This window comes from Euprymna scolopes, chromosome 19 (genome assembly GCF_053919585.1).
Source record: "Euprymna scolopes isolate OS-2025 chromosome 19, ASM5391958v1, whole genome shotgun sequence".
Taxonomy (NCBI): Eukaryota; Metazoa; Mollusca; class Cephalopoda; order Sepiida; family Sepiolidae; genus Euprymna; species Euprymna scolopes.
In genome coordinates, this window is record NC_136500.1 from 45,863,426 (window position 1) to 45,886,024 (window position 22,599).

At 34.7% G+C, this 22,599-nt stretch overlaps 1 protein-coding gene across 2 annotated transcripts in view; it reads left to right on the top strand.

Moving 5' to 3' along the window:
* Nucleotides 1–744: 744 nt before the first annotated feature.
* Nucleotides 745–22,599, top strand: part of LOC145303550 (uncharacterized) — a 553,816-nt gene continuing 531,961 nt past the window's right edge. Inside the window, exon 1 of one of the 2 annotated variants that reach the window (XM_080145051.1) lies at nucleotides 745–953. The gene's annotated coding sequence lies outside the window, so the exon portion shown is untranslated. The remainder of the gene's footprint in view (nucleotides 954–22,599) is intronic. The other variant, XM_080145052.1, reaches the window with a different exon arrangement.

Consider the following 22,599-nt stretch of genomic DNA (forward strand, 5'->3'; position numbering starts at 1 on the left):
CCTATATGTGAATACAGTAAACCAGTGCCAACTCAGAAATTCCTATAAGACCTGGTGAAGAAATTCAGTTTTTGACAGGCTTCACTTCACCAGCCGGCCAAACAAAAGGAACCCTAAAATCTACTCTCTACAAACCACCCTGTTATTGCTTTCATATGTAAGTGTTACTTACTGAAGCTTGAAAACACTTTCAGTTAACAGTTTCCTGTGAAAACTTACTTGTTTTAGGAAGTGACGAAGAGAATATATCAGAAACGAACCCGAGAAAAAAAAAGGGCGGTAAGTAATTAGAACCATTTGCGTTTTAGCATTCGTTTGAATCGCCTCTACCACAGTTCTTATACCGTCTTTTGTTCTTTTAAGAGGTTTAATGGAGCAGCAAGACTATGTCCGAGGGTGGTTGTCTATCAGAATAAGGTAAGTTTTTATTATTTATTTATTTTTAAAAAACTGAACTTCGTGACTAAGTACGGGCAAAATTATTTGTCAATCTTGAAAAACATACATGCTTAGCCACGTAAAAGTGACACTAACGAATGCATTGAAGAGTTTTACAACCAGTAAAAAATATACAAATAGAAAAATAAAATTTTCTATTTGTATATTTGTTTTTCTTTCTTACTTTATTTAGACTTATTTTTCTATTTTGTTAACTATACTGCACAATCGCGATTTAACTAAGTAACTCACAATTTTAAATGACGAAGGTTTCAAATAACCATTTCTTTCAACGCTTTAGTTTAAACTGAGAAAAAAATCGATTATACCATTTTTGTAACACCTGGCACAACAGAGGACTTTTTTTTTTTTTTTTCTAGACAAGATGACAAAATGAAATAACGAATAACTACGAGAAGTGTAAAAAAGAGAATTGTGGTTAAAAAAGAAAAAAGAAAAAGGGTTTACTTACTGGAAAAAACAAACAAAAACAAACAAAAACAAACTGATATTAGGTGAGTTTAAGTTTTCATGAATCTCACCTGCTTCCTTTGAGTCTATGAACCTCAATTTTGTGCATACATTTTCTTCTTGCGTACATAAGAATGTCGAGGTTGTTTTGCTATATACTCATAGTATACGCATAGATTCGAAAAAGTTGTCAATATATATATATATATATATATATATATATATATATATATATATATATATATATATATATATATATATATATATATATAACAAATAAATGTTATCAAAGACAAGATAAGTTACTTTTCTTCCTAACTGGATAAGTTTTTAGTGTTTTTATTTAATATAAAATGTTTATTCAATTCGAAAAACGAGTAATGTTGAACGATGCTGGAGAACAAGAAAAGATGGCCGCGATATCTTTGAAGACTCGATAATCACTTCAAAAAATGAAATAAAACAAAATGGTGGTAGAAACCCACCCAAACGTCCTTGGCAATTACTTCCGACACTGACTGTTGCTGTCGGAATGAGGAATGTTTCTGTGCGGTACGAGGGGGTCCGACCTCGTAGGCTTTACCCTCTCTCTCTCTGATAAAAATAAAATTAGTTTATTGTTAATCGCCTGCTACGCCCCTACCGAGGAATGTCAACGGGTCTGCTCTAGCATTTTTTGTAGGCTAGAGTGCGTTTCAGTGCTCTAGATTTTTAAAACCACATTTGACGTTGTGTCTAGTTTCTTGTAGACAAAGTAAATATAATATTTTAGAAGAAAAAATTAAAGAAAAACAAATAAAATGAGATAACAAAATAGAAATGTTTAAGACAAAATAAAAACGTTTTTATTTACTAGATGATATTAATAATTTATTATTTTTTCTTTAGAATTTATTTGAAAATCAAATTGAAGTCGTTTGTTATTCATTGGTAAATTTAATTTATTTTCATTTTATGAGATAATTTTTTGCGTTTTTAATTTGAAGGGAAAAATGTTTGTTAATAATCTCGTACACACGCCTTCAGAGAAACAGTAAACACGAATAAACACGTAAATATTAAAATCGATATTTTATTTCTGGATTGATTCTATAACAATTTTGGCTTATGATACAAAGGTGTGGTCCGAAATTTGAATAAAGTGCCGAGTTGTTAACTTGGAACAACAGAAAAACGGAAAAAGTGTAATATACAATAAATAAATGCTACCAAAAACAAGATAAGTTAAAAAGAAAAACAAGAAGCCATTCAAAGAATTAAAAAAAAAAAAAAAAAGAAGCAGTTCAAAGAATTTTGGAGCATTTATTGCTTTAAACAACAGATTTTTTTTTTTTAATTAACGTCCAAAGAATTAGAATTTTTGTGCTTATGCATTTTTGTTACCACACTATTTTTTTTAAATAGTATTTTCAAGTTTTACGATATCTTTTTTTATTAAATTGTTAAGTGAAATTAAAGGACAGTTAGAAAACATCACCCACCCCACCCCATGTTAAGGCCGGCTTTCTAAATAATAACGATATTATTTCAGCACGGTAACAAAAGTGCATAAGTACTTCAACTCAACAATTATAAGGATTAAAAAAAATTTTAATTCCACAGTTCAAAGAATTCAAAATTTTTTAAAATTCAACAGTTCAAAGAATTTACATTTTTAAAAAATTCAACAGTTCAAAGAATTTACATTTTTTTTAAAATTTCACAGTTCAAAAAATTTATATATATTTTTTTAATTCAACAGTTCAAAGAATTTACATTTTTAAAAAATTCAACAGTTCAAAGAATTTATATTTTTTTTAATTCAACAGTTCAAAGAATTTATATATTTTTTTAATTCAACAGTTCAAAGAATTTATATATTTTTTTAATTCAACAGTTCAAAGAATTTACATTTTTTAAAAATTCAACAGTTCAAAGAATTTATATTTTTTTTAATTCAACAGTTCAAAGAATTTATATATTTTTTTAATTCAACAGTTCAAAGAATTTACATTTTTTTAAAAATTCAACAGTTCAAAGAATTTACATTTTTTAAAAATTCAACAGTTCAAAGAATTTACAATTTCTTTTAAAATTCAACAGTTCAAAGAATTTACAATGTTTTAAATTCAATGGTTCGAAGAATTTACATTTTTTTTAATTCGACGGTTCAAAGAATTAACATTTTTAAATATAACAATTTAAAGAATTTACTGTTTTTAAATTCAACAGTTCAAAAAATTATTCCTAGAGGTTAGGTTCTGCTTCAACACCAGTTACAGACCCACCTTTCCCTGAACTCAGAACGAAGCTGGATTTTTGGACCCCGTCTTTATACGATTACCCAGTTTTGTAATTGAACTGGTCGTCCTACTGAAAAAAAGTGAGTCACATATTATATTGTCAACACTAGCTTATTTAGAGATTAACAATTAATAATGGGGAAAAGGCAAATAATTACTATTTTTGGTGTTTATTTACAATTAAAGATTGGATTTGTATTACTGTACAAATAGATTCGAAAAAGTTGTCAAAAAACAAATATATAACAAATAAACGTTATCAAAGGCAAGATAAATTACTTTTCTACCAAACTGGATATATTTTTCGTGTTTTTATTCAATGTAACATGTTTATTCAGCTCGAAAACCATACAGTGTTTACCGATGTATTGGAACATTCAAGATGGCGTTCCTCAATTTACACTTTTTTTTCACGTTAATATCAGCGATTACAAAAATAACTTACAGATTTAAAAAAAAAAAAAAAAATCAAATTTTGTTTTTAATCTGAAAGTTAAGTTTGTAATCCAATGTGAAAAAAAGAATAAAAAATAACAGTATAAATTGTAGAATTTAGAGGTGGGAGTCAATTTCCTAAATGCCCGCAAAAAAAAAAAAAAAAAAAAAACTAATCCAATGTTGCTTTAATTATAAAAATATCTCATTTAAATTATTAAATTGTTCAGAAAAAAAATTAAATTTTATTTTAATTTAAAAACAAAATGAGTGCTTACCGATTAAAAAAAATGTTTTAGGCAAAAATAATATTATGTACTTAATTATGTCGAAAATATTAGGTTGGTGCAAAAACAATATTACGTACTTAATTATTATGTCGAAAATATTAGGTTGGTGCAAAAACAATATTACGTACTTAATTGTTATGTCGAAAATATTAGGTTGGTGCAAAAAAAATATCGTTTTCTCACACATGTTACTTTTATATATGATTTCTGAATCAATTCATTGATATATATATATATATATATATATATATATATATATATATATATATATATATATATATATATATATATTAGTTATGTTATATACCATTTTGAAGTGCGATTTTCGCTTTATCGAATCATGTTATTCGTTACCGTTTCAATCTCTTTGAGGCGTCTTCTACGCTCCTTCTGCACAACAAAAACGACCCATTTCTCGAGCGGATTGTGATGTGTGATGAGAAGTGGATCCTCTACGACGTTCAGCACTGTAGTTGGATGCCAGAGAAGCTCCACAACACTTCCCGAAGCCGTTTGGTAGTCTGTGGCCGGTGTGAGAAATTAATCTTACAAACTCAATACTCCCTGGCAGATGCCAAATAATTCTACAAATTACAAAACCATACCTTTAAACTCAAATTTTATTCAGTTATAACAGCAAAGAAAAGTTATTGGTTCTGGTACAGTCCTTGCAAAACGGTGGGTCAGTTTTGCCTCCCGAATAGGGAGCCAGTAGTTAACTCCTTCTGTTGGAGTGGTAATTCGGTTTTCCTTTGAAAAAGTCCATGATATTTCATGGTGTTCTCGGCAAGAGTTCTGGTGTCTTTAATTAGGCATTAAACGAGTCCCTTGGAACCCTAGTTGAATTGAGAAAAGTTAAAACATTTAGGTGATATAAACGTGATGAATATGTTCAAAAGATGCCATCCTCTAATTGGGATATCTTCGGCACAATGTTTTTTTTTTTTTTTTTTTACACAGTGATCACCACTTATCAAGGCCCGGAAGCCACTCAGGGATAAGGGTTATTGCTAGTACATTTATGTTAGTGTGGAGATTTGATGAAGTGTTTACTTAAGGGGGTGGTTCATTAGGAATTTGTTAACGTTGGACTTGAAGACATCCAAGTTGTAGTAAGGTGGGAAGCAGGCAGACGGAACAGAGTTCCACATGCGCGCAATTCTAAGAAAGAAGCTTTGTTCATGGAATCCACGTTTTGATTTAGGCACAGATAAAGAGTGGGGGAAATTTTTGACAGTGGATTCAGCTAGACGGGTGTTTTTCGTGAAAGATTGGCGAGGGGGGACCAGAGATTGGAGTTCAGACGAGCACCTGCCATGGAAATAATGATAAAACAAGGATAGGCTCACAACGTCTCTTCTGTGGGAGAGAGGTTGCAAGGTAGAGAAAAGGGCATCCCCCACTAAGCCACGAAGTCTATTTTGTACTCTGTCAAGGCAGGATAGGTTGCTTTTAGCAGCTCCTGCCCAGATATGGCAGCAGTATTCCATCCTTGGACGTACTTGGCTTGAGAATTGCATCAGTAGTGAGATATCTTCTGGAGCGGTAGAAGGATCTCACCATCTTTCCAGAGACCTTGGCAACAGACTTGATGTATGTGTTCCATTTCAGATCAGGAGTAAAGGTCAAACCCAGAAGCTTGTCAAAACACGGGGCCTCTCCCCGACGAGAGCCATCCATCACAATTGATGCCAGATGGGGATCAGAGCGTTGATGATGTAAGGATAGGAGTTTGGTTTTAGATGCATTAAAGGTAACCAGCCACGTCTTCCCCCACTGAACCACGCGCTCGAGATCAGAGGAGAGAGAATCAGAGAGAACTTTGTCATTTACAGCCTTTGATGTGTTGCCGTAGATGGTCGTGTCATCAGCATAGATGTCAATGAATGATTTAAGTATGTGTTTAGGGAGGTCATTGATGTAGATCAGGAAGAGAGTTGGGCCCAGGATTGACCCCTGATGGACTCCAGCATTAATACTGCAGGCCTCTGATTTTTGTCCATCGACCACTACTCTTATGAGCCTATCGGAGAGAAATGATTTAATGATTGAGAAAACATTTCCAGTTATACCGTAGCTGGAAATCTTGTGAAGTAGACCCTTATGCCATACCTTGTCGAAGGCTTTTGTTATGTCAAGAGCAATTGCCCTAGAAAGGCAGCCTTTGTCAAGAGATTCACTAATCCTGTGAGATATAACCGTCAGCACATCTGCGGTAGATCTTGCAGAGCGGAAACCATATTGTGTGTCACTAAGAAGGTTGTTTCTGCTGAGGTGGTTGACTATTTCTCTATTTAATATGGATTCCAGCAACTTACTCATAACACACAGGAGACTTATTGGTCTGTAGTGAGAGGGAGATGACTTATCACCTGAATTCTTAAATACAGGGCAAACTGATAAGGTCTTCCAGGGAGTCGCTGATGCTGACGAGATGACCTCTAGTCCATTGATAATGGTTGGGATAGAACGCACACTTCTGTTCAGGATCCTATTTGTTATTTGCCAAAATTGGTGGGAACCAAGCCGCTGATCAGCTACCTTGGCTTTAACAGACTGGGCATATAGCTCTCTTGTATTTTTTATTACTCTTTTACAGTGGTTGCTGGCAGTCCTGAAAGCAGCTTTAGTCTCAATGTTAAGGTGTCTCTGCTTGTAGAGATTTCAAGTCCTTTTTCAACAAACATTTAGGTGATATAAACAGAAAGAAATTGTTGCAGCTTCATTCTTGATAAGGCATTTTTCTCGGAGCCGACCTTTGGTGAGTCTTTCTTGCCGGGTGTTTTATCATAGACTAAAAACAAAATGGATGTTTACAAAAAAGGCGCCAAGTAATTATCTTGGCCCATACAAATAAACCAATCACAGGCTGGCTACAAGAATTGTGCACGGGCGGCTTAAAACAATGAAACATGGCATGTAACTGGAATTTCTCACACCGTTCTCATCCATTACAGCTTCTTGAATCAAGGTGAAACGATTACAGCGGAGAAGTACTGCCGATAAATTGATGAAATGCACCAGAAACTCCAATGTATGTGCCCGAAATTGGTCAATAATAAGGGACCAATTCCCCTCTATGACAATGCTTGCCCAAATGTTGCTCAAATGACCCTGCAGAAGTTGAACGAATTGAGCTACGAGACTCTGCCTCATCCGCCATTATCACTTTTTCAAGTATCTCGACACTTTCCTGCATGAAAAATGCTTCAAGAGCCGAGATAATGCCGAATCAGCCTTCAATGACTTCATCACTTCCAGAACTCTGGATTTCTATGCTAATGGGATAAATAAACTTGTTTCTTGTTGGCGAAAATGTGTCGATTCTAATGATTCTTATTTCGATTAATAAAACTTATTATGAAAGGAGTTATGATCTTTTGAAGTTGAACATCAAAAAACGACATTATTTTTGCACCAACCTAATTGTAATATAGCCAAAAAATTACGAAAAATCGAATAGAAATTTATTTTTTGTTAAAAGTAATTTTTACGGAAAATTGGGTAAAATCGCATTTTTCTTATACGTTATAAATTAGGCAGTAGGAGGCTTGACACAAAGGACATAACTCTGAAATGAATGTTTTATTTTTAGCGAAGTACCTGTTTTGCTAAAAACACAACAGCAGTTGTTCTACTCGATGAATTTCCATAATTTTTGGATATATTACTATTTTCGATATGTAAATTAAGTACGTAATATTGTTTTTGTTTAAAACGATATATTAAAAAATTTGCACTAACAAACCGGAAAACAGTGGAAGTCCACAATTAGCAAGGGTTGGTAGAGCCTTACTAACTTACATTTTATCTCATTTAATTTTTTTTTGTTTTTTCGTCTTAGTCAATCGGTTAGGGATTTATTTATATATATTCTTCTTGCAAATAAAATTAATTAAATGTTGGAGACTTTCGGAGGAATTTTAAACACACATTCACAATAATGTCACATTTGCTCAAAGAAAATATGTGGTATAATGATGGAAGTATCTAGTTTAAAAGAGGACTATAAACTAGCATGTATCTGTCTCGAAATATATTGACCTTGTGCCTAATTTGTTATAGGAATTTGTTATCTAAATTTAAAAATAAAAAATATTCACTTTAATTTGTTGTTGCAATTAATTGAATTGACAGCTTTATCATTTTCACTTTCTTGTCTTGCCCAAAAGGTTCAGAATTTTAAGACAATATATATATATATATATATATATATATATATATATATATATATATATATACTAGCCTGGGTGCCTGGCGTTATCTGGGTGTTTGGAGGTGTGTGTTAAGCAAAAAAAGTGGTAGTAGACAGGCAGGCTCAAACCCGTACTGCGAAGGAGGAAAAAAACGTGAAAAAAAAGTGACGTTGTTGTTGCGCCCATCGCCAAACCGGAAGTGATGTAGGTTTAAATTAAGGCTAGTCAGTTGAAAAGAGGGGATGGCATTCGAAAATATCGGCAAAAAAAGCGACCCCTCTCTGTAGAAAAGTGCCGAGTTGAGGGGAAAGGAATTATTTTAGCCAATTTTTCGATATTTGTCGTCTGAAGGGTCGTGTTTAAAAATGATACCAATCTCGTGAAAATCTGTCACCTCTGTCGAAAATTTTAGGCAGATGTACATACATACATGCATACATATATTTAAATAGACAGGTGAGATTTATATTATATATATATATATATATAGAGAGAGAGAGAGAGAGAGAGACAGATAGAGAGAGAGATCAGAATTCTACAAATGAAGGCTCGTTGGAAAGCTAATGACCTGAATTGTATCATGGGCTATGTGACATTTGCCCTTAAGGTCGCATATTATTGTTTCAAAAAGTGAGGGATCACTATTCTATATTAATTTAACGTAAAATGAGCACCCGCTTTATGGCCACCTTTTTGGTGATGTCGGTTATTTTGTTTTTAGGCATGGTATTTATTGTGGCCTGGTAGATAAACACAAAACCTCCTTTAAAAAACTTGTTTTCTTTAGGTTTTCGGATGTGTTGAAAACGAATATAGCATTTAAATTTTCCGCAAATAAGTATTTTTCTGGGTATTAAGCAAAAATATGCATGTGCTTGCACGTACAACAATGGCCACCACTTATAACATAAAGAATTACATTGTTGCAGGACTAACGGGTGTTGGTGTTAGTCCCGCAAACTCAAAATAATAAAAATAAAAATATAAAATGGTGGGGGCAATCAAACAAAGATGATTGAGGTGGATGAATAAATTTAATACAAAATTTATTTAAAAAAAAAAAAATCATAATTAAGTGAATGGAGAAGACAAGAAGGTTTCTTCTTAATCGAAAGTCTCTTCCTGCGACTGAGGTAATAAAATGAATAAGAAAAATGAAAGTTCTCGGTTAGAAATAACCAGTCCTTTTTTAGGAATAACTAAACAACATAAAAGTCCATCACTTACTTTAGCAGAGAGATAGAAAAGGGTAAAAAGTCCATCTCCTTGTGGAGAATTAATTATCGGGCACACGCGTTTTGGCATTCCATGAGACGGAGTCAATGATGATGTCTACAGCATGCTGGTCAAAGGTCTACTGATTTGTTTGGGTGCAAAATGCCCTTTTTATAGATCCAAACCGGCTCCATGAACGCTATCAGCAAAAAAACATTTTTGAAATTTGTTTTCTTTGTAATCCGATTGGATGAAAAGAACAACATCTTTGTGATGTAAGATGCTTTGGACTACATCCGCGTGAACAAGCAGAGTTTAGTTTATATGCCAACCAAATCTGCGTGGGCGTAGAAAGATGATGTGCACACAACTGAAGTAATCTTTATACAGTCGTGCGTGTGCAACTGGGTCTTACAGTTGGGGCAGTGTGCCATTATTCTATTTGAATAGTCTTGTTGTGATTACAGCGAGGCTACGATATGGCCCCCTCCTTAGAAAATTGATTGGATAATCAATTCAATAATAAATGCACGTTTTTGTGGTGTCCGCAAAATATGTTGAAGCTTCCTGTCGACGAGGAAGGGTGTATTAAATTTCGACATGGTTGGTTTAGAATGATCGGGTTTGCATGATTGTTCATTCGTAGGTTGAAAGCGAGTGCGAGTGAATCTGCACGATTGTGGTTTTAGTCTGTGAGTGCATCCACAGAGTCTAAGCGAATAAGGTTGAAGTCAATTACACAAAAGTGTGCAATCGAGTTCGTAGTGCCAAGTACAGGCGAGTCTGTACCGAGGTCGGTGTGTATCGTTCGTGTTGATTGGGATCCGATGTGTTGGTTGAATCAATGAGCGACCAGTCGTGGAGTGTTTCAATGTACATGGAGCATCAACTCGTTTTGAACTAATAACTTCTTCCATAACGTCCAGTTGTTGAGTTTTCAATGTGCACATCGCAGCTAACTCAAACTGGTGTGAGTTCTTTTGCGGTTGTTATTGCTGTCCGCGGATTTTGTGCATGTAACAAAAATCCATGAGGGTCCGGGTTTGTTGAATAAGTCGGATAAAGTTAGCAAATCCTGGAGAGTGTTGTTTGCAGAGCTTGACTTTTTACGACTCATATGAAGTCAAGAACTCAAATCCTCCACTAACCAACAATCACGAGGTTGTTTGCTTAGCAACCGAGAAGGCTAACATGCTTGCCAGTCAGTTTGCCTCAAACTCCACACTGGACCCTTTCAGCCACCCCCTACCGGACTTTCCTATGCGGACAAATGCCATGCTAGATGATCTGAAGATCACCCCTGCTCAGGTGCATGCTATCATAAAAAATCTTGACACTTCAAAAGCATGTGGACCCGATCTCATCCCAGCTGTGCTATTAAAAAAGTGCTCAGCCGAAGTAGCTCCAAACTCTACAATAAATGCTTTAATGAATCTTGCTTTCCAGGCTGTTGGAAAACTGCTTCTGTGGTACCAGTATTCAAGAATTCTGACGAAAGAACTGACCCATTAAATTATCGCCTCATTAGCCTCCTCCCACTTTTTGCCAAAATATTTGAGACCTTAATTAACCATGCTCTAGTCCATCACCTTACAGATGCTAAACTTCTGACTGACAAACAATATGGATTTAGACAAGCCTGTTCCACAGCAGACATCCTAACTGTAATCTCTGAACGTATATACCATTCACTGGACAAAGTGGGGGAGGGTAGAGCGGTAGCTCTAGATATATCTAAGGCTTTTGACAGGGTATGGCATAAGGGTCTTCTCAGGAAAGTTAGATCATACGGTATCACTGGTAGAATACTTAATATAATTAAATCCTTCTTAGATAAGAGAAAAATCCAGGTTGTCCTTGACGGTCATACATCTAAACACTATGATATAAATGCGGGAGTGCCACAAGGGTCTATCCTTGGACCTCTATTGTTCCTAATATTCATAAATGACCTCCCCGACAAAATTGCCTCTGAGGTATATATGCTGATGACACTACACTCTATAACAGGCACAACAGGAAAACAAATGAACACATATCTAAAGAAATGGCAGAAACACTAGAGGATGACCTCCAATCTGTAGTGGAATGGGGACAAAAATGGATGTTCACATTCAATGCTGCCAAGACTAAACTAGTTTCCTTCAATAATTACGAGAAACCTTCTCTACCACCAATAGCAATGGCCAACGACTCTGAGAGTACATCTTTCAAACTCCTTGGTCTAACGTTCACAGGAAACATGAGTTGGAACAATTACATTGAAAGCATTGCCAGGGTTGCTGCGAAGAAGGTAGACTCTCTCTTCCGTGCTAGAAAACTACTAACACCCGAAAGTATCCTGTACCTCTATAAGGCCACCATTCGCCCATGTATGGAGTATTGCTGTCATATTTGGGCTGGTGCATCTGCTACTAGTCTCTCACTCCTTGACAAAGTTCAAAAGAGAGTCGCCAATCTGATAGGCTCTGAACTGGCATCTAAGCTTCAGCCTCTATCCCATTGACGAAATGTTGCATCCCTCTGCCTGTTCTACAAATATTTTAATGGGGAATCCTCTGACGAACTGCAAGCACTTGTGCTCCCACGACGTAAACACTCTCGACAAACCCAACAGGCAGCTAAATCCCACCCCAACACAGTAAAGATCCCTACATGTAAAAGATCTTTCTACTCTAGTAGTTTCTTCCCCAGAACAGCTAGACTTTGGAATTCCATTCCAGTTTCCTGCTTCCCCAACTGTACTGACGTGCAGAAGTTACATGTGTAACGTGAACAGACATCTTGCTGCCCAAATCCCTACATAGTACCCCAGTAGTTGTTGCCCCTGATAGTAGACCCCTACACTAAAGTGGCAATATGCCTTGTTTGGGGTGAAAATATAATAATAAAAAAAAAAGTTTATATTGAGAGACGTCGGTAATAATTCCTCGTCGTTCTTTGGTTCGGCTGCGATCTGTTAGAGATTGTTGGTATTGATGGCTTGAATGGCATCGTGTATGCATGTGTGTTCTTTCTCAGCATTGTGGGAGAAATGCGATGTACTCGTGCTTATGCATGTGTGAAAATGTATTGGGATTGTTTACGAATCCAAGGTGCAAGTGATGATGAGTTTGTTCTGAAATGTTGAGCGTGGTTTGGCTCGGTGGGTGTGATTAATTTCCGCATGTGGGGAAAAATGGCGGTAGCTCTGATTAGCTTGATGTCTCAAAGAGCCCATGGGTAGGCATAAGGGTAATTTGTCCTCATGGTGACCCAAGCTCCATGGAAAATATTGCGTTAATTCAGCATTGGTAATGACCACTGGCAATGTAGGTAGAATTTGATCAGTTAGCGGTTTGTCCAACGTATTAATTACAGGACCATTAATCCATAGGAGGTTCATATGTGTTTTTGGCGCTAATTGGCTGTCGTCGGCGTTTGATTTATAGAAAAATCATGTTGTTTAATCTTCGATTTTTGAGCGATTATTCGCAAAAAGTTGGTAATTTTGAGAGACCAGTGTCGTTATTTCTTAAGAAAGTCTGTGGATACATGTGGTTGATTTACCGACGTTGTTTGATGCTTGGAAAAGAAAAATCGGTTATGCACATGTTTCTTTTTGTTTTTCAAGTGTCTGGTCGCTTCTTTCCTTTTCTTACGACGAAAATCGTAAGAAATTTATGAGACGCATGGGGAACGTCTATCCAAAAAGGCGAGATTTTCAACAATGGAAGCATAGTGTCCTTTGATGACTGTGTGGCAAGTGCCGTGCAAGTGTTCTGGTCTGCTGATGTCATCGCATGGGCGAAGAAATGGTTATCAGCTTAAGGTCCTAAGTAATCACAAATGTATATTTCAGTCGCCCACACTGAAGATTGTGTGGGCGACTGAAATATACATTTGCGAATTACTTAGGACCTCTATCCAGTCATGGCTGATGGAACAAGTATACGCTACCCCCGTGAAGTAAATAAAGGGTTCCGCTTGAAATTCCGTCCAAATTCCTGAGTTCGACAGAAACATTCCCGAGTTTGACAAGATACACCTGAAGAAGGTCGGAGGTTATATCGACCGAAATGTTGTGAAAATCACACTCAAGATAAGAACAGTATTCCGATGAATACTAATACATATAAGCAATCCTCATCTAAAAAATTCAGAAACGCCATATAGATTTGGTATGGACCCGAAATTGTTAAAAAAATGGAAACAAATCGAAAAACTCTACCAAAAACTGGCAAGGATGACTACCCACCACACATCCCTATGCCGATACCGTAATTTCAAGCTAGTACCACCAGGCTTAACATTGAAACTACCAGTTAGCTCCAGACGGACACAAAAAATCGCAAAACGAGTAGGGCATGAACTAGTTCGAGACAGAATCTACAACAGTCGGTTGAAGAAACATCAATTACAGACCGAAATTTAAAAAAACCTTACCCCATTCCTTGAGAGTATAACTCAGATTGAGGACAAAACCTGCATCCAAGAATACCTGGACATATCCTATAAGAAAGAATTTAAGGAGGTTAAGTCTCGCCAAATAAAAAAATTGGAAAATCTAAAAGCTAAGGATGTAAGACTCCAGGTCCACCATTCACCAATAAGAGCCATTGTCAACCAAAGTAAACGTCAGCTAACTCCCTCTGAGGAATCAGTACTAAACAAAGGTCTCAACTTCGCCACAACCATAAAGTGAATTCCATACTTAGATATGATAGTTCCAATAGAGGAAGCAGCCTTGAATAAACTCAAAGCACAAGGAGATGCACTAAGGTAGAAAGTGAGACAAGCACTTGAGAATTCAAAGCCTCCAAAACTGAACCTCTTAAAGAAAGAAGTATTGGCTATCATGTCTCTACGCAGCGACAATGATATCATAATACTACCAGCAGACAAAGGCAATGCTACAGTGGTAATGGATAGAGCAGAATATTCCAAGAAATTGGCAGATTTGATAGAATCTGGTGGCTACCGTAAAGTGAAAAAAGAACCCGACTCTGAAAACGGAAAGGGAGCTGTCACAGATATTCAGTAAGAACAAGGACCTTATACCACCTGTGAAATACAGACTGGTAGTATAACATTACAGCAAGCTACCACACCTATAAGGCCTCCCTAAGATTCACAAGGACGGTATTCCATTAAGACCCATTGTCAGTGCTCGCGGTTCAGCATGCCATCCGTTGAGCCGATTTCTGGTAGATGTAATCAACCCAATCATAGTCAAATCTCCATATGTCAAGAACTCGGCTCACTTTGTGGAAATAATAAAAAATGCTCCCATTCATTCCAACCAGATGGTGAGTCTAGATGTAGTGAGTCTGTTCATGAAAGTACCCACTGATGAAACTCTGACAGTTGTGTGGGATAAGCTGACATCGGATGCCTCACTCAAAGATCGCATTTGCATCCCAATTGACAATATAATGGAGATGTTGACCTTCTGTGTAGAAACTACATACTTTGTGATGGGATCTAATATATATCAGCAGCATGAAGGAAGAAGGTGATGGAATCACCATTGTCGTCGATACTGGCCAATGCATACATGGAATACTTTGAGGAAATGGCATTAGAATCAACACCACTAAAGCCAACAATGTGGTTGCAATATGTAGATGACACGTTCATACTCTGGCTTCATTAGGGAGATGTTCAAACGTTACTAGACCATGTGAACGCAATCTGTTCAACTATAAGTTCACAATCGAAAAAGAAAATAACAATAAATTATCGTTCCTAGATGTGCTGATAACTCGGAGGGGTTTATGTTATCTATATACCGAAAGAGAACTTTCACTGGACAGTATCTAAACTACAACTCTCACCATCCATATAATGCAAAGAAAAGAATCGTCCGTTGCCTCCAACACCGAGCAAAAGCAATATGCAGTAACATCAGTGCATATCAAGAGGAGATGGACAGTTTAAGAGAAACCCTCCACCGAAACAACTATCCAGAGAGCATGACATCAGCTCCAAGAAATCTGGACCAAACACAAAAGGACATCACTTAGAAACTCACCACAGTTTGTATACCATATATGAAGGGCTTGTCGGAAAAACTTCAACAATTATGTAATCCATATGACATCAAAACAGTATTCAGCAGTGATTCAACTCCCCGGAAACAGCTTGTTAGAGTCAAACCCCCTACAGAAAAAATCATGACTAAGAACTGTGTATATGAAATCCCATGTAAATGTGGAAAACTATGCAGAGGTGAAACATGTCATCTGTTGAAAGTACGGTTAGAAGAACATCGAAAAGCCATAGTACGTGGAGAGACTGAAAAGTCAGGTATAGCTGACCATATCTGGAAAGAAAAGGGAAACCATCTACCATTATGGGACGAAGTAAAAATTATAGACAGAGAGGAACGGTGGAGAGTAAGATGACTGAAAGGAGCAGCACATATGCTGGGGAATAACCAACTGTTAAGTAGACCTAGTATAGAATTTGATACGATATGGGAACCAGTAATTATAAACAATAGGTAATATATACAATTAATAAGTATAGAGATAGATATACATTAATATATAATAATAATTAGTAATAAACGGTGATATTTACAACTAAAAATAAAAATGGGTTTAAGGCTCCTAAAATTTGTATTAGAATTGTCCGCAAGGACCTGTGGCGCAGTGGTTAGAGTACTCGGAAAAATCAATTGTAAAAGTGATATTCTCCTGAAGGTTGAATGTTCAATCCTCAGTGTGGGCGACTGAAATATACATTTGTGAATTACTTAGGACCTCTATCCAATCATGGCTGACGGAACAAGAGCATGCTACCTGTGAAGTAAATAAAGGGTTCCGCTTGAAATTCTGTCCAAATTCCCGAGTTTGACAGAAACATTCCAGAGTTCGACAAGATACACTAGGAGCATCAGAAGCCACCATTGAAAATGAATAAACATCTGATTATATAGACTGTCTCTGTTTCAAAGCTTATAATCAATATGAAAATGTAATTTCAAACCGTAATTTTGCTTTCAATAAAATGAGGAAAGACCAAATTTTAAAATAATGAAACGTTTAATCAAAAAAATACAATTTTTTTTTTCATCGGTTTTCTAAAAAAGATTTCATGAAATTTAACATTTTTTAACCAAAATTTATTAAATATATATCAATGCCAAAAAATCACTTACCTGTAAAAAACAAAACAAGCAATGGGTACTTCAATTGTTTATTTTTAAGAATTGTCCATATTTATATTTTATATCCCATGTATTTTTTAAATAAAAGGATTTTTTAAAGCAAGGGTAGCAGAAAATCGCATTTTCGTAAACCGTTTTGCGGCATTTGGTAAAATCGCTGCTGCTAGTTATTTTGAGAAGATAAAATACGGATTCGTCAAAAGGACATAATTAATGTCTCTTTTTTATTGCTTGCTGTTAACCAAAGTATTTTTGGTCCTCCATAGTTTAAAAAAAAGCGCACATTCACTTATAATTTTTTGCCGTCATAATCCAATGAATCGATTTTTTTTTTAATTCTCTTAATGAAATACACAAGTTTTTAATTATTATATTTTCTATTTTATCGAGTGAATTTTTATTTTTAAATATCTAAAAAAGAAAACATTGAATGTAATAGAAAAAATTGTCGTCACCATCTCGTATTTATTTGACGATATAAGTATAACATGAGCTTTCATTTAAAAAAAAAAAAAAAAATCAACGTGGTTAAAAAAAAAGATTTTACACTTTGGACTTTACAGATAAATTTCCAAAAAACACTTATCTTTTTTGTTTTAAATTAGAATATTTTATTTATTGATCTTTTATCTTCAATTTGTGATATATTAAACTTTGGTGAGTAAATTAATTATATGAATTTTAATAGACATTTCAAAATGGGGGGGGGGGGTAATTTAACAAAAAACGTTTGTCTAAAATATTAAATTTGGTTTATTGAAAAGAGCATAAAATTTCACATTGACCCGGAAAATATTGTAAAAATTTAACCAATAGAAAAATTTTGATAGATTTTTAAAGTTTAAAAATTGAAAATTATTTAACTCGTAAAATTCACTTGATTTCATTACGTAAAAAATGGCCGCATGAAGGCGCGCCGGCATTTTAAAAACATTTTGTAAACACTGTTTTTTTAAAAAATAAAAAATGATATTTCTATTATTTTTTAAACGACTTTAATAGTTTATTTTGGAAGTATATTCCATAAAGAAAATAAATAACTCACTTTAAACAGCGAAATTACGAGTTTTTTTTTAAATATTTCATTTGCAGTTTCGGGTTAGGGGTGGCCAAAATTCCCCCAAAATTCTGATAACCTAAAGATACATCTGAAGAAGGTCAGAGGTTACATCAACCAAAACGTTGTGAAAATCACACTCAAGATGAGAACAGTAGTCCGATGAATAATAATACAAATAACAAATCCTCATCTCAAAAATTCAGAAGCGATATATTTTTTTATTAAGCCATGGTCATAAAAACCGTTAGCAATAGACAGAGGATACCTAGCATAAAACTTAGGAACATCACTAGGCACTACCAAAAGTCACCACAGAATTACCCCCCCCCTATATGTAAAACGATGTAACTTTATTATAAATTAATATTATCAATATAACTTTTGTACCATTTAAAAGAAGAAGGACAAAATAAACTAGTAATAATTTTAAAAAAAAATTTTCATCGTACGAAAATAATGAAATTGCGAGACGAAAATCATGTTTACATAATTGGCGCTTTAAAATAACGTTCCCATATAGTAAGCATTTCGAACGTGAAAACATACCCGTGTTTAATAAATCTAGCAAAAATCAACTAATGGTCAGATTTTCGTGAAATTTTCGATACTTATCCATTTTAGAATGAAATTACATATAAAATGCAGTTTCCGTAAGATATATGAGGGAAAACATTTTTTTTAATGCGTGTTCCCCCCCCCATTTATTTTTTCGAAATTTGAACAAAATATATTTAAATCTATCGAAATTTCTATTTATTATGAAACATAAGAGTTCAAATAAGTAAAACATATTTATTTTTTAAAAATTTAAATACACATATTGAACAAAAATTACCTTGAAGTTGCAATTAAAAAAATGATATAAATTTAATATTATTATGTTGTTTTTTTTTTAAATAGGGTTTTTTCGAGTTAATATATACTATAATCAGTTGAATTGCCAAGAAAAAGAAACCTCTTAAAAATTAATTAATTTTTAAAAGATTAAAACGATTAAAATTCCATTATTTCAAAATTTTCCGTTACAACATAGATTTTTAATTAATTGTGTTTAAATATTTTTTAAATATTAAGTTTTAATGTAAACATGACTCTTGACAGCTATTTTATTGCCAGATTAAAAACAATTTGAAAATATTATTGCACAAATATTAAGCATTTTGTAGGCCCCCCCACCTCATATTTTCTAGTCTCTTTTTACCGAAGAAAATATGGAACCCCGTAGGTAACAAAATTAACATTCAGTAAAACCGTATTTCATATTTAATATACAAATGTTTATAATATTATTAATCGTTAAACTGTGTAAATCTTAAAACCTAACAAAATTATGACAAATTAATTGCAGTTTGAAGAAGATAAACAAAGGTTTTAAAAAATCATTAAGTCGCTTCTGCTTTTCCATTGTTCGTATAGTTAATACAAATCTGACGTCACGGAAACATGCGGTCCAATTTTCACAATGCCAAACAGTCCCTAAACACCACGATAGTGAGAAATACAGAATTTCGAAAATGTGAGTGTGATATATGTTCATTCACACAATTCTGAGGCAGCCATAGGAGGGAAATGTTGTGTATTTCTCTCCTAATAATTACTTAAATAAACACAAGGCCAAACGACATTGCTTTAAACAAAACAATTAAAAAAAAAAAGGGTTTATTTAGAAAAGGTGAGATTGTATCTCAGATTGGAGAGAAAGAAAGAAAGTATAAATGTCTGTTTTAAGGTGTCGTCTGCCATCAGACTGCAGTCGTCAACAAGTAGCAGTGGGAGGAGTGAGTGAGAGAGGTCTGTATAGGTTGCTTGCTGGCGTCCCTCTATCGATCGCAGCTGAGATCCCAAAGGGCTAAAAATAGTTCTTAAGGGGACAGCTAAAATCAATGCACCCTGCCAACCCCAACCGATTGGTCAGTGCGGCCGAATCACTTTGGCACCGGGCATTGATCCGCTTATAAATAGTTAATAGTTTGTCAACTGCTGTAGTGCTGTGCTTACACTGCTACACAGCAGTACAGCACGTTCAGGACTGCAGAACACAACGCAAAGGATGAAACTTTTAAAGCTGCGGCGACTTTTTTTTTTTTTTTTTTTTTTTTACTGTAACAAAGCTTATAATATTAAAATCACACCAACATGTAGTTTTTAACGTTACAAAAAAATGAAAAGGCAACGATAGTTGTAGAGGAATTGTAAACGCAGCTGTGAAAGTTCCATACTTGTATTAAAGAGTTTCATTCTTTGTATTTCTTAAGGTTAAAGGCTATTTTTTTTTTTAAACCTTACCATAACATTTACTTTTTAATTTTAAAAAAGAAAGTTGCCGCAACTTCTTTTTTTAAATGTTTTCATCTAATGAAAATATCGTTAGTTTTCTCTTAATAGTCGCGTACAGACTACATTTTGTATCAACTGTGTTATTATTATTTTTTAATTCGTCGCAGTTTTCTTTTTTTCTTTTTTTTAATGTTTTGATGTAATAAAAAATATCGCTAATCAAGCGTCCTAAATTATGAGATAGAAATATGAACGAATCTCTTAATAAAAGAAAGCTGTCTCCCTCCTGAGTCCTGCACAGTAGTGGAGACTGTGTCAATTTTAACTAAAAGTTACTATATATCTACTTAATTACTATTAAGATATCTACTTAATTAACACGCCAGAAGTGCTTAAATATTACCGTATTATTAAAAAAAAAAAAAAAAAAAAAAACGCACAAATTTTCGATCTTTATCGTAAAATACTTTGGCATGTTTCTTTGGGAAGACGTCAGATCAGAACAAGGGAAGTAACTCAGTTATGCTAAAACAAAGCAAAACAATTTATTTAAAAAATTGGCAATAATTACACGCTATTTACCTCCCTTTGAAATTCCCCGCTATTTTTTTTTTTTTTTTTTTTTTTTTTTTGTCAAACATGTTATTTGCACAAATTTCGTCGAAAAATATTTTCTTTAATATTCTTTTTCTACCTGATGGTTTTTCGTAATTTTTGGATATATTTATTGCTGTAACATAACACTAAAGTAGAGACTATTGGTTAGCCTTACAGTTCAATATTAAAAATGTCAAATTTTTCTATTATAGTGCAGTTGCACCTAAAACTCTTATACTATTATGCACAATTTGATTTTAAAAGTATTAGTGGAAAATAATTGAAAGGACAAAAATAATTCTTTATTTTTTTATCGCGTATGAATATGCAAATTAATTTACGTTTTTGGAATGAAATGCACAATAAGTTATTTTTATCCAAAAATGTATAATAGTTGGAATGTATGAGAAAAAAGAAAGAAAAAGAATCAAAAGAAAGAAACAGTTCAGCAGAAAATAGAACATGTTTTCTTTCTCATTTTCTCATAATAAATGATCTTCTAATCGTGCCTAGAATACCCGCCAATTTCATTCTGTGGGAAAAAGTGAAAATTCACTTACTTAATGTAAATAAACAGTTTTGGCTCCGTAATTGTCATGTTTTTGGCTTGTATGTACAGGGTAGAACGATAAATTTCTAGTCCTAAAGAAAACAACACTACAGCTTTATTTTAGAACTTTTATCGAAAAAATTAATTCAGGTAGCTTGATTATGTAGTATTCAATGTAGCCGCCCTCAGTCTCAATCACCGCCTTGATACAGGTCCAGAACCAGGAGCATGCTTTTTTCATAAGCGTTAACGGGATCTTGGTATCGTAGCCTAGCCCTCACCACAGCAAGATCTACTTAAACAGAATAATGGCACGCAGCACGTGTGTGCTCTCCAACTGTAAAACCCAGTTGCATATGCTGCTGTGTAAAGATCATTTCAGCTATGCGCACATTTCCTTTCTATACCCACACAAATTCTGTAGGCATATAAACTAAACTGTGCCTTTTCACACGGACGTCTTCCAAAGCATCTTATATCACAAAGATGTTTTTTTTTTCATCTGATTGGATTACAAAGAAAACAAATTTCAAAATATTTTTTCAGACAGCGTTTGTGGAGCCGGTTGGAAATCTATAAAAGGGCATTTTGTGCGAAAACTAATCAGTCAACTCCAGCCACCATGCTGTAAACATTAACATCGATTCCATCCACAGGACATTAAACACGTGCACCCATCATTTGTTTTTCATCGTGGAGATGGACTTTCTTTTTACCCTTTTCTGATTCTTTGCTGAAGTAAGCAATTGACTTTTATGTTGTTTAAGTATTTCTGAAAAGGACTGCTTATTTCTAACCTAGAACTTTTACTTTTCCTACTTCATTTTCATTTTATTACCTCAGTCGCAGGAAGAGACTCTCAATTAAGAAGAAACATTCTGGTCTTCTCTTTTCACTTATTTACGATTTAAAAAAAATAAATTTTGTATAAAATTTATTCTCCACCTCTGTCATCTTTGTCCAACTCCATTTTACACACATATTTTTATTTTTATATTTTTGATTTGCAGGACTAACATCGACACACGTAGTCCTGCAACATTGGCAAATGGTGGCGATCAGGCTGGCTTTGGTGTTGTGGGAGGTCATGTTGGTCATGTTCTCGACATATGACTAAACGAAGTAGTCCAGTGGGTTCAGATTAGGGGAGACAAGAGGCCAATGAGACAAGGGTACAAAGTCATAGCACTCCTTCTGAAAGCCAAGCCTGGGTCTCTTTTGACTTGTGAGCCGGCGCCGAGTCCTGCTGGCCACCTGATTGCGCCAGAGGTCATCACACTTTTTAGTATACCCAGGTACACTTTGGTGTTGACTTTTGAGCTGACTTCGAAGACATGAGGTGGCATGATGTGGCCTGTATAGGTATAGGAGTTATCCGACCCTGACAATAGGAGGCAACCAGAGTGATCTTCTCTTGATAGTAGGGCAATCAGAGTAACTTCCCCTGATTTCTATAATACGAAACACACGGGTACAGCTATTTGTAATTTTGTATTAAGCTCACAACGAACCGGAAGGGTACAATATCCCGCTGTATTTAACTCTTACAGTCCCCCACCCCCTGAAACCACACCAAAATCCATAACTGTTGCCGGAAACTTTGTTTTCATCACCCTTGTTGTTCATAGCAATCCA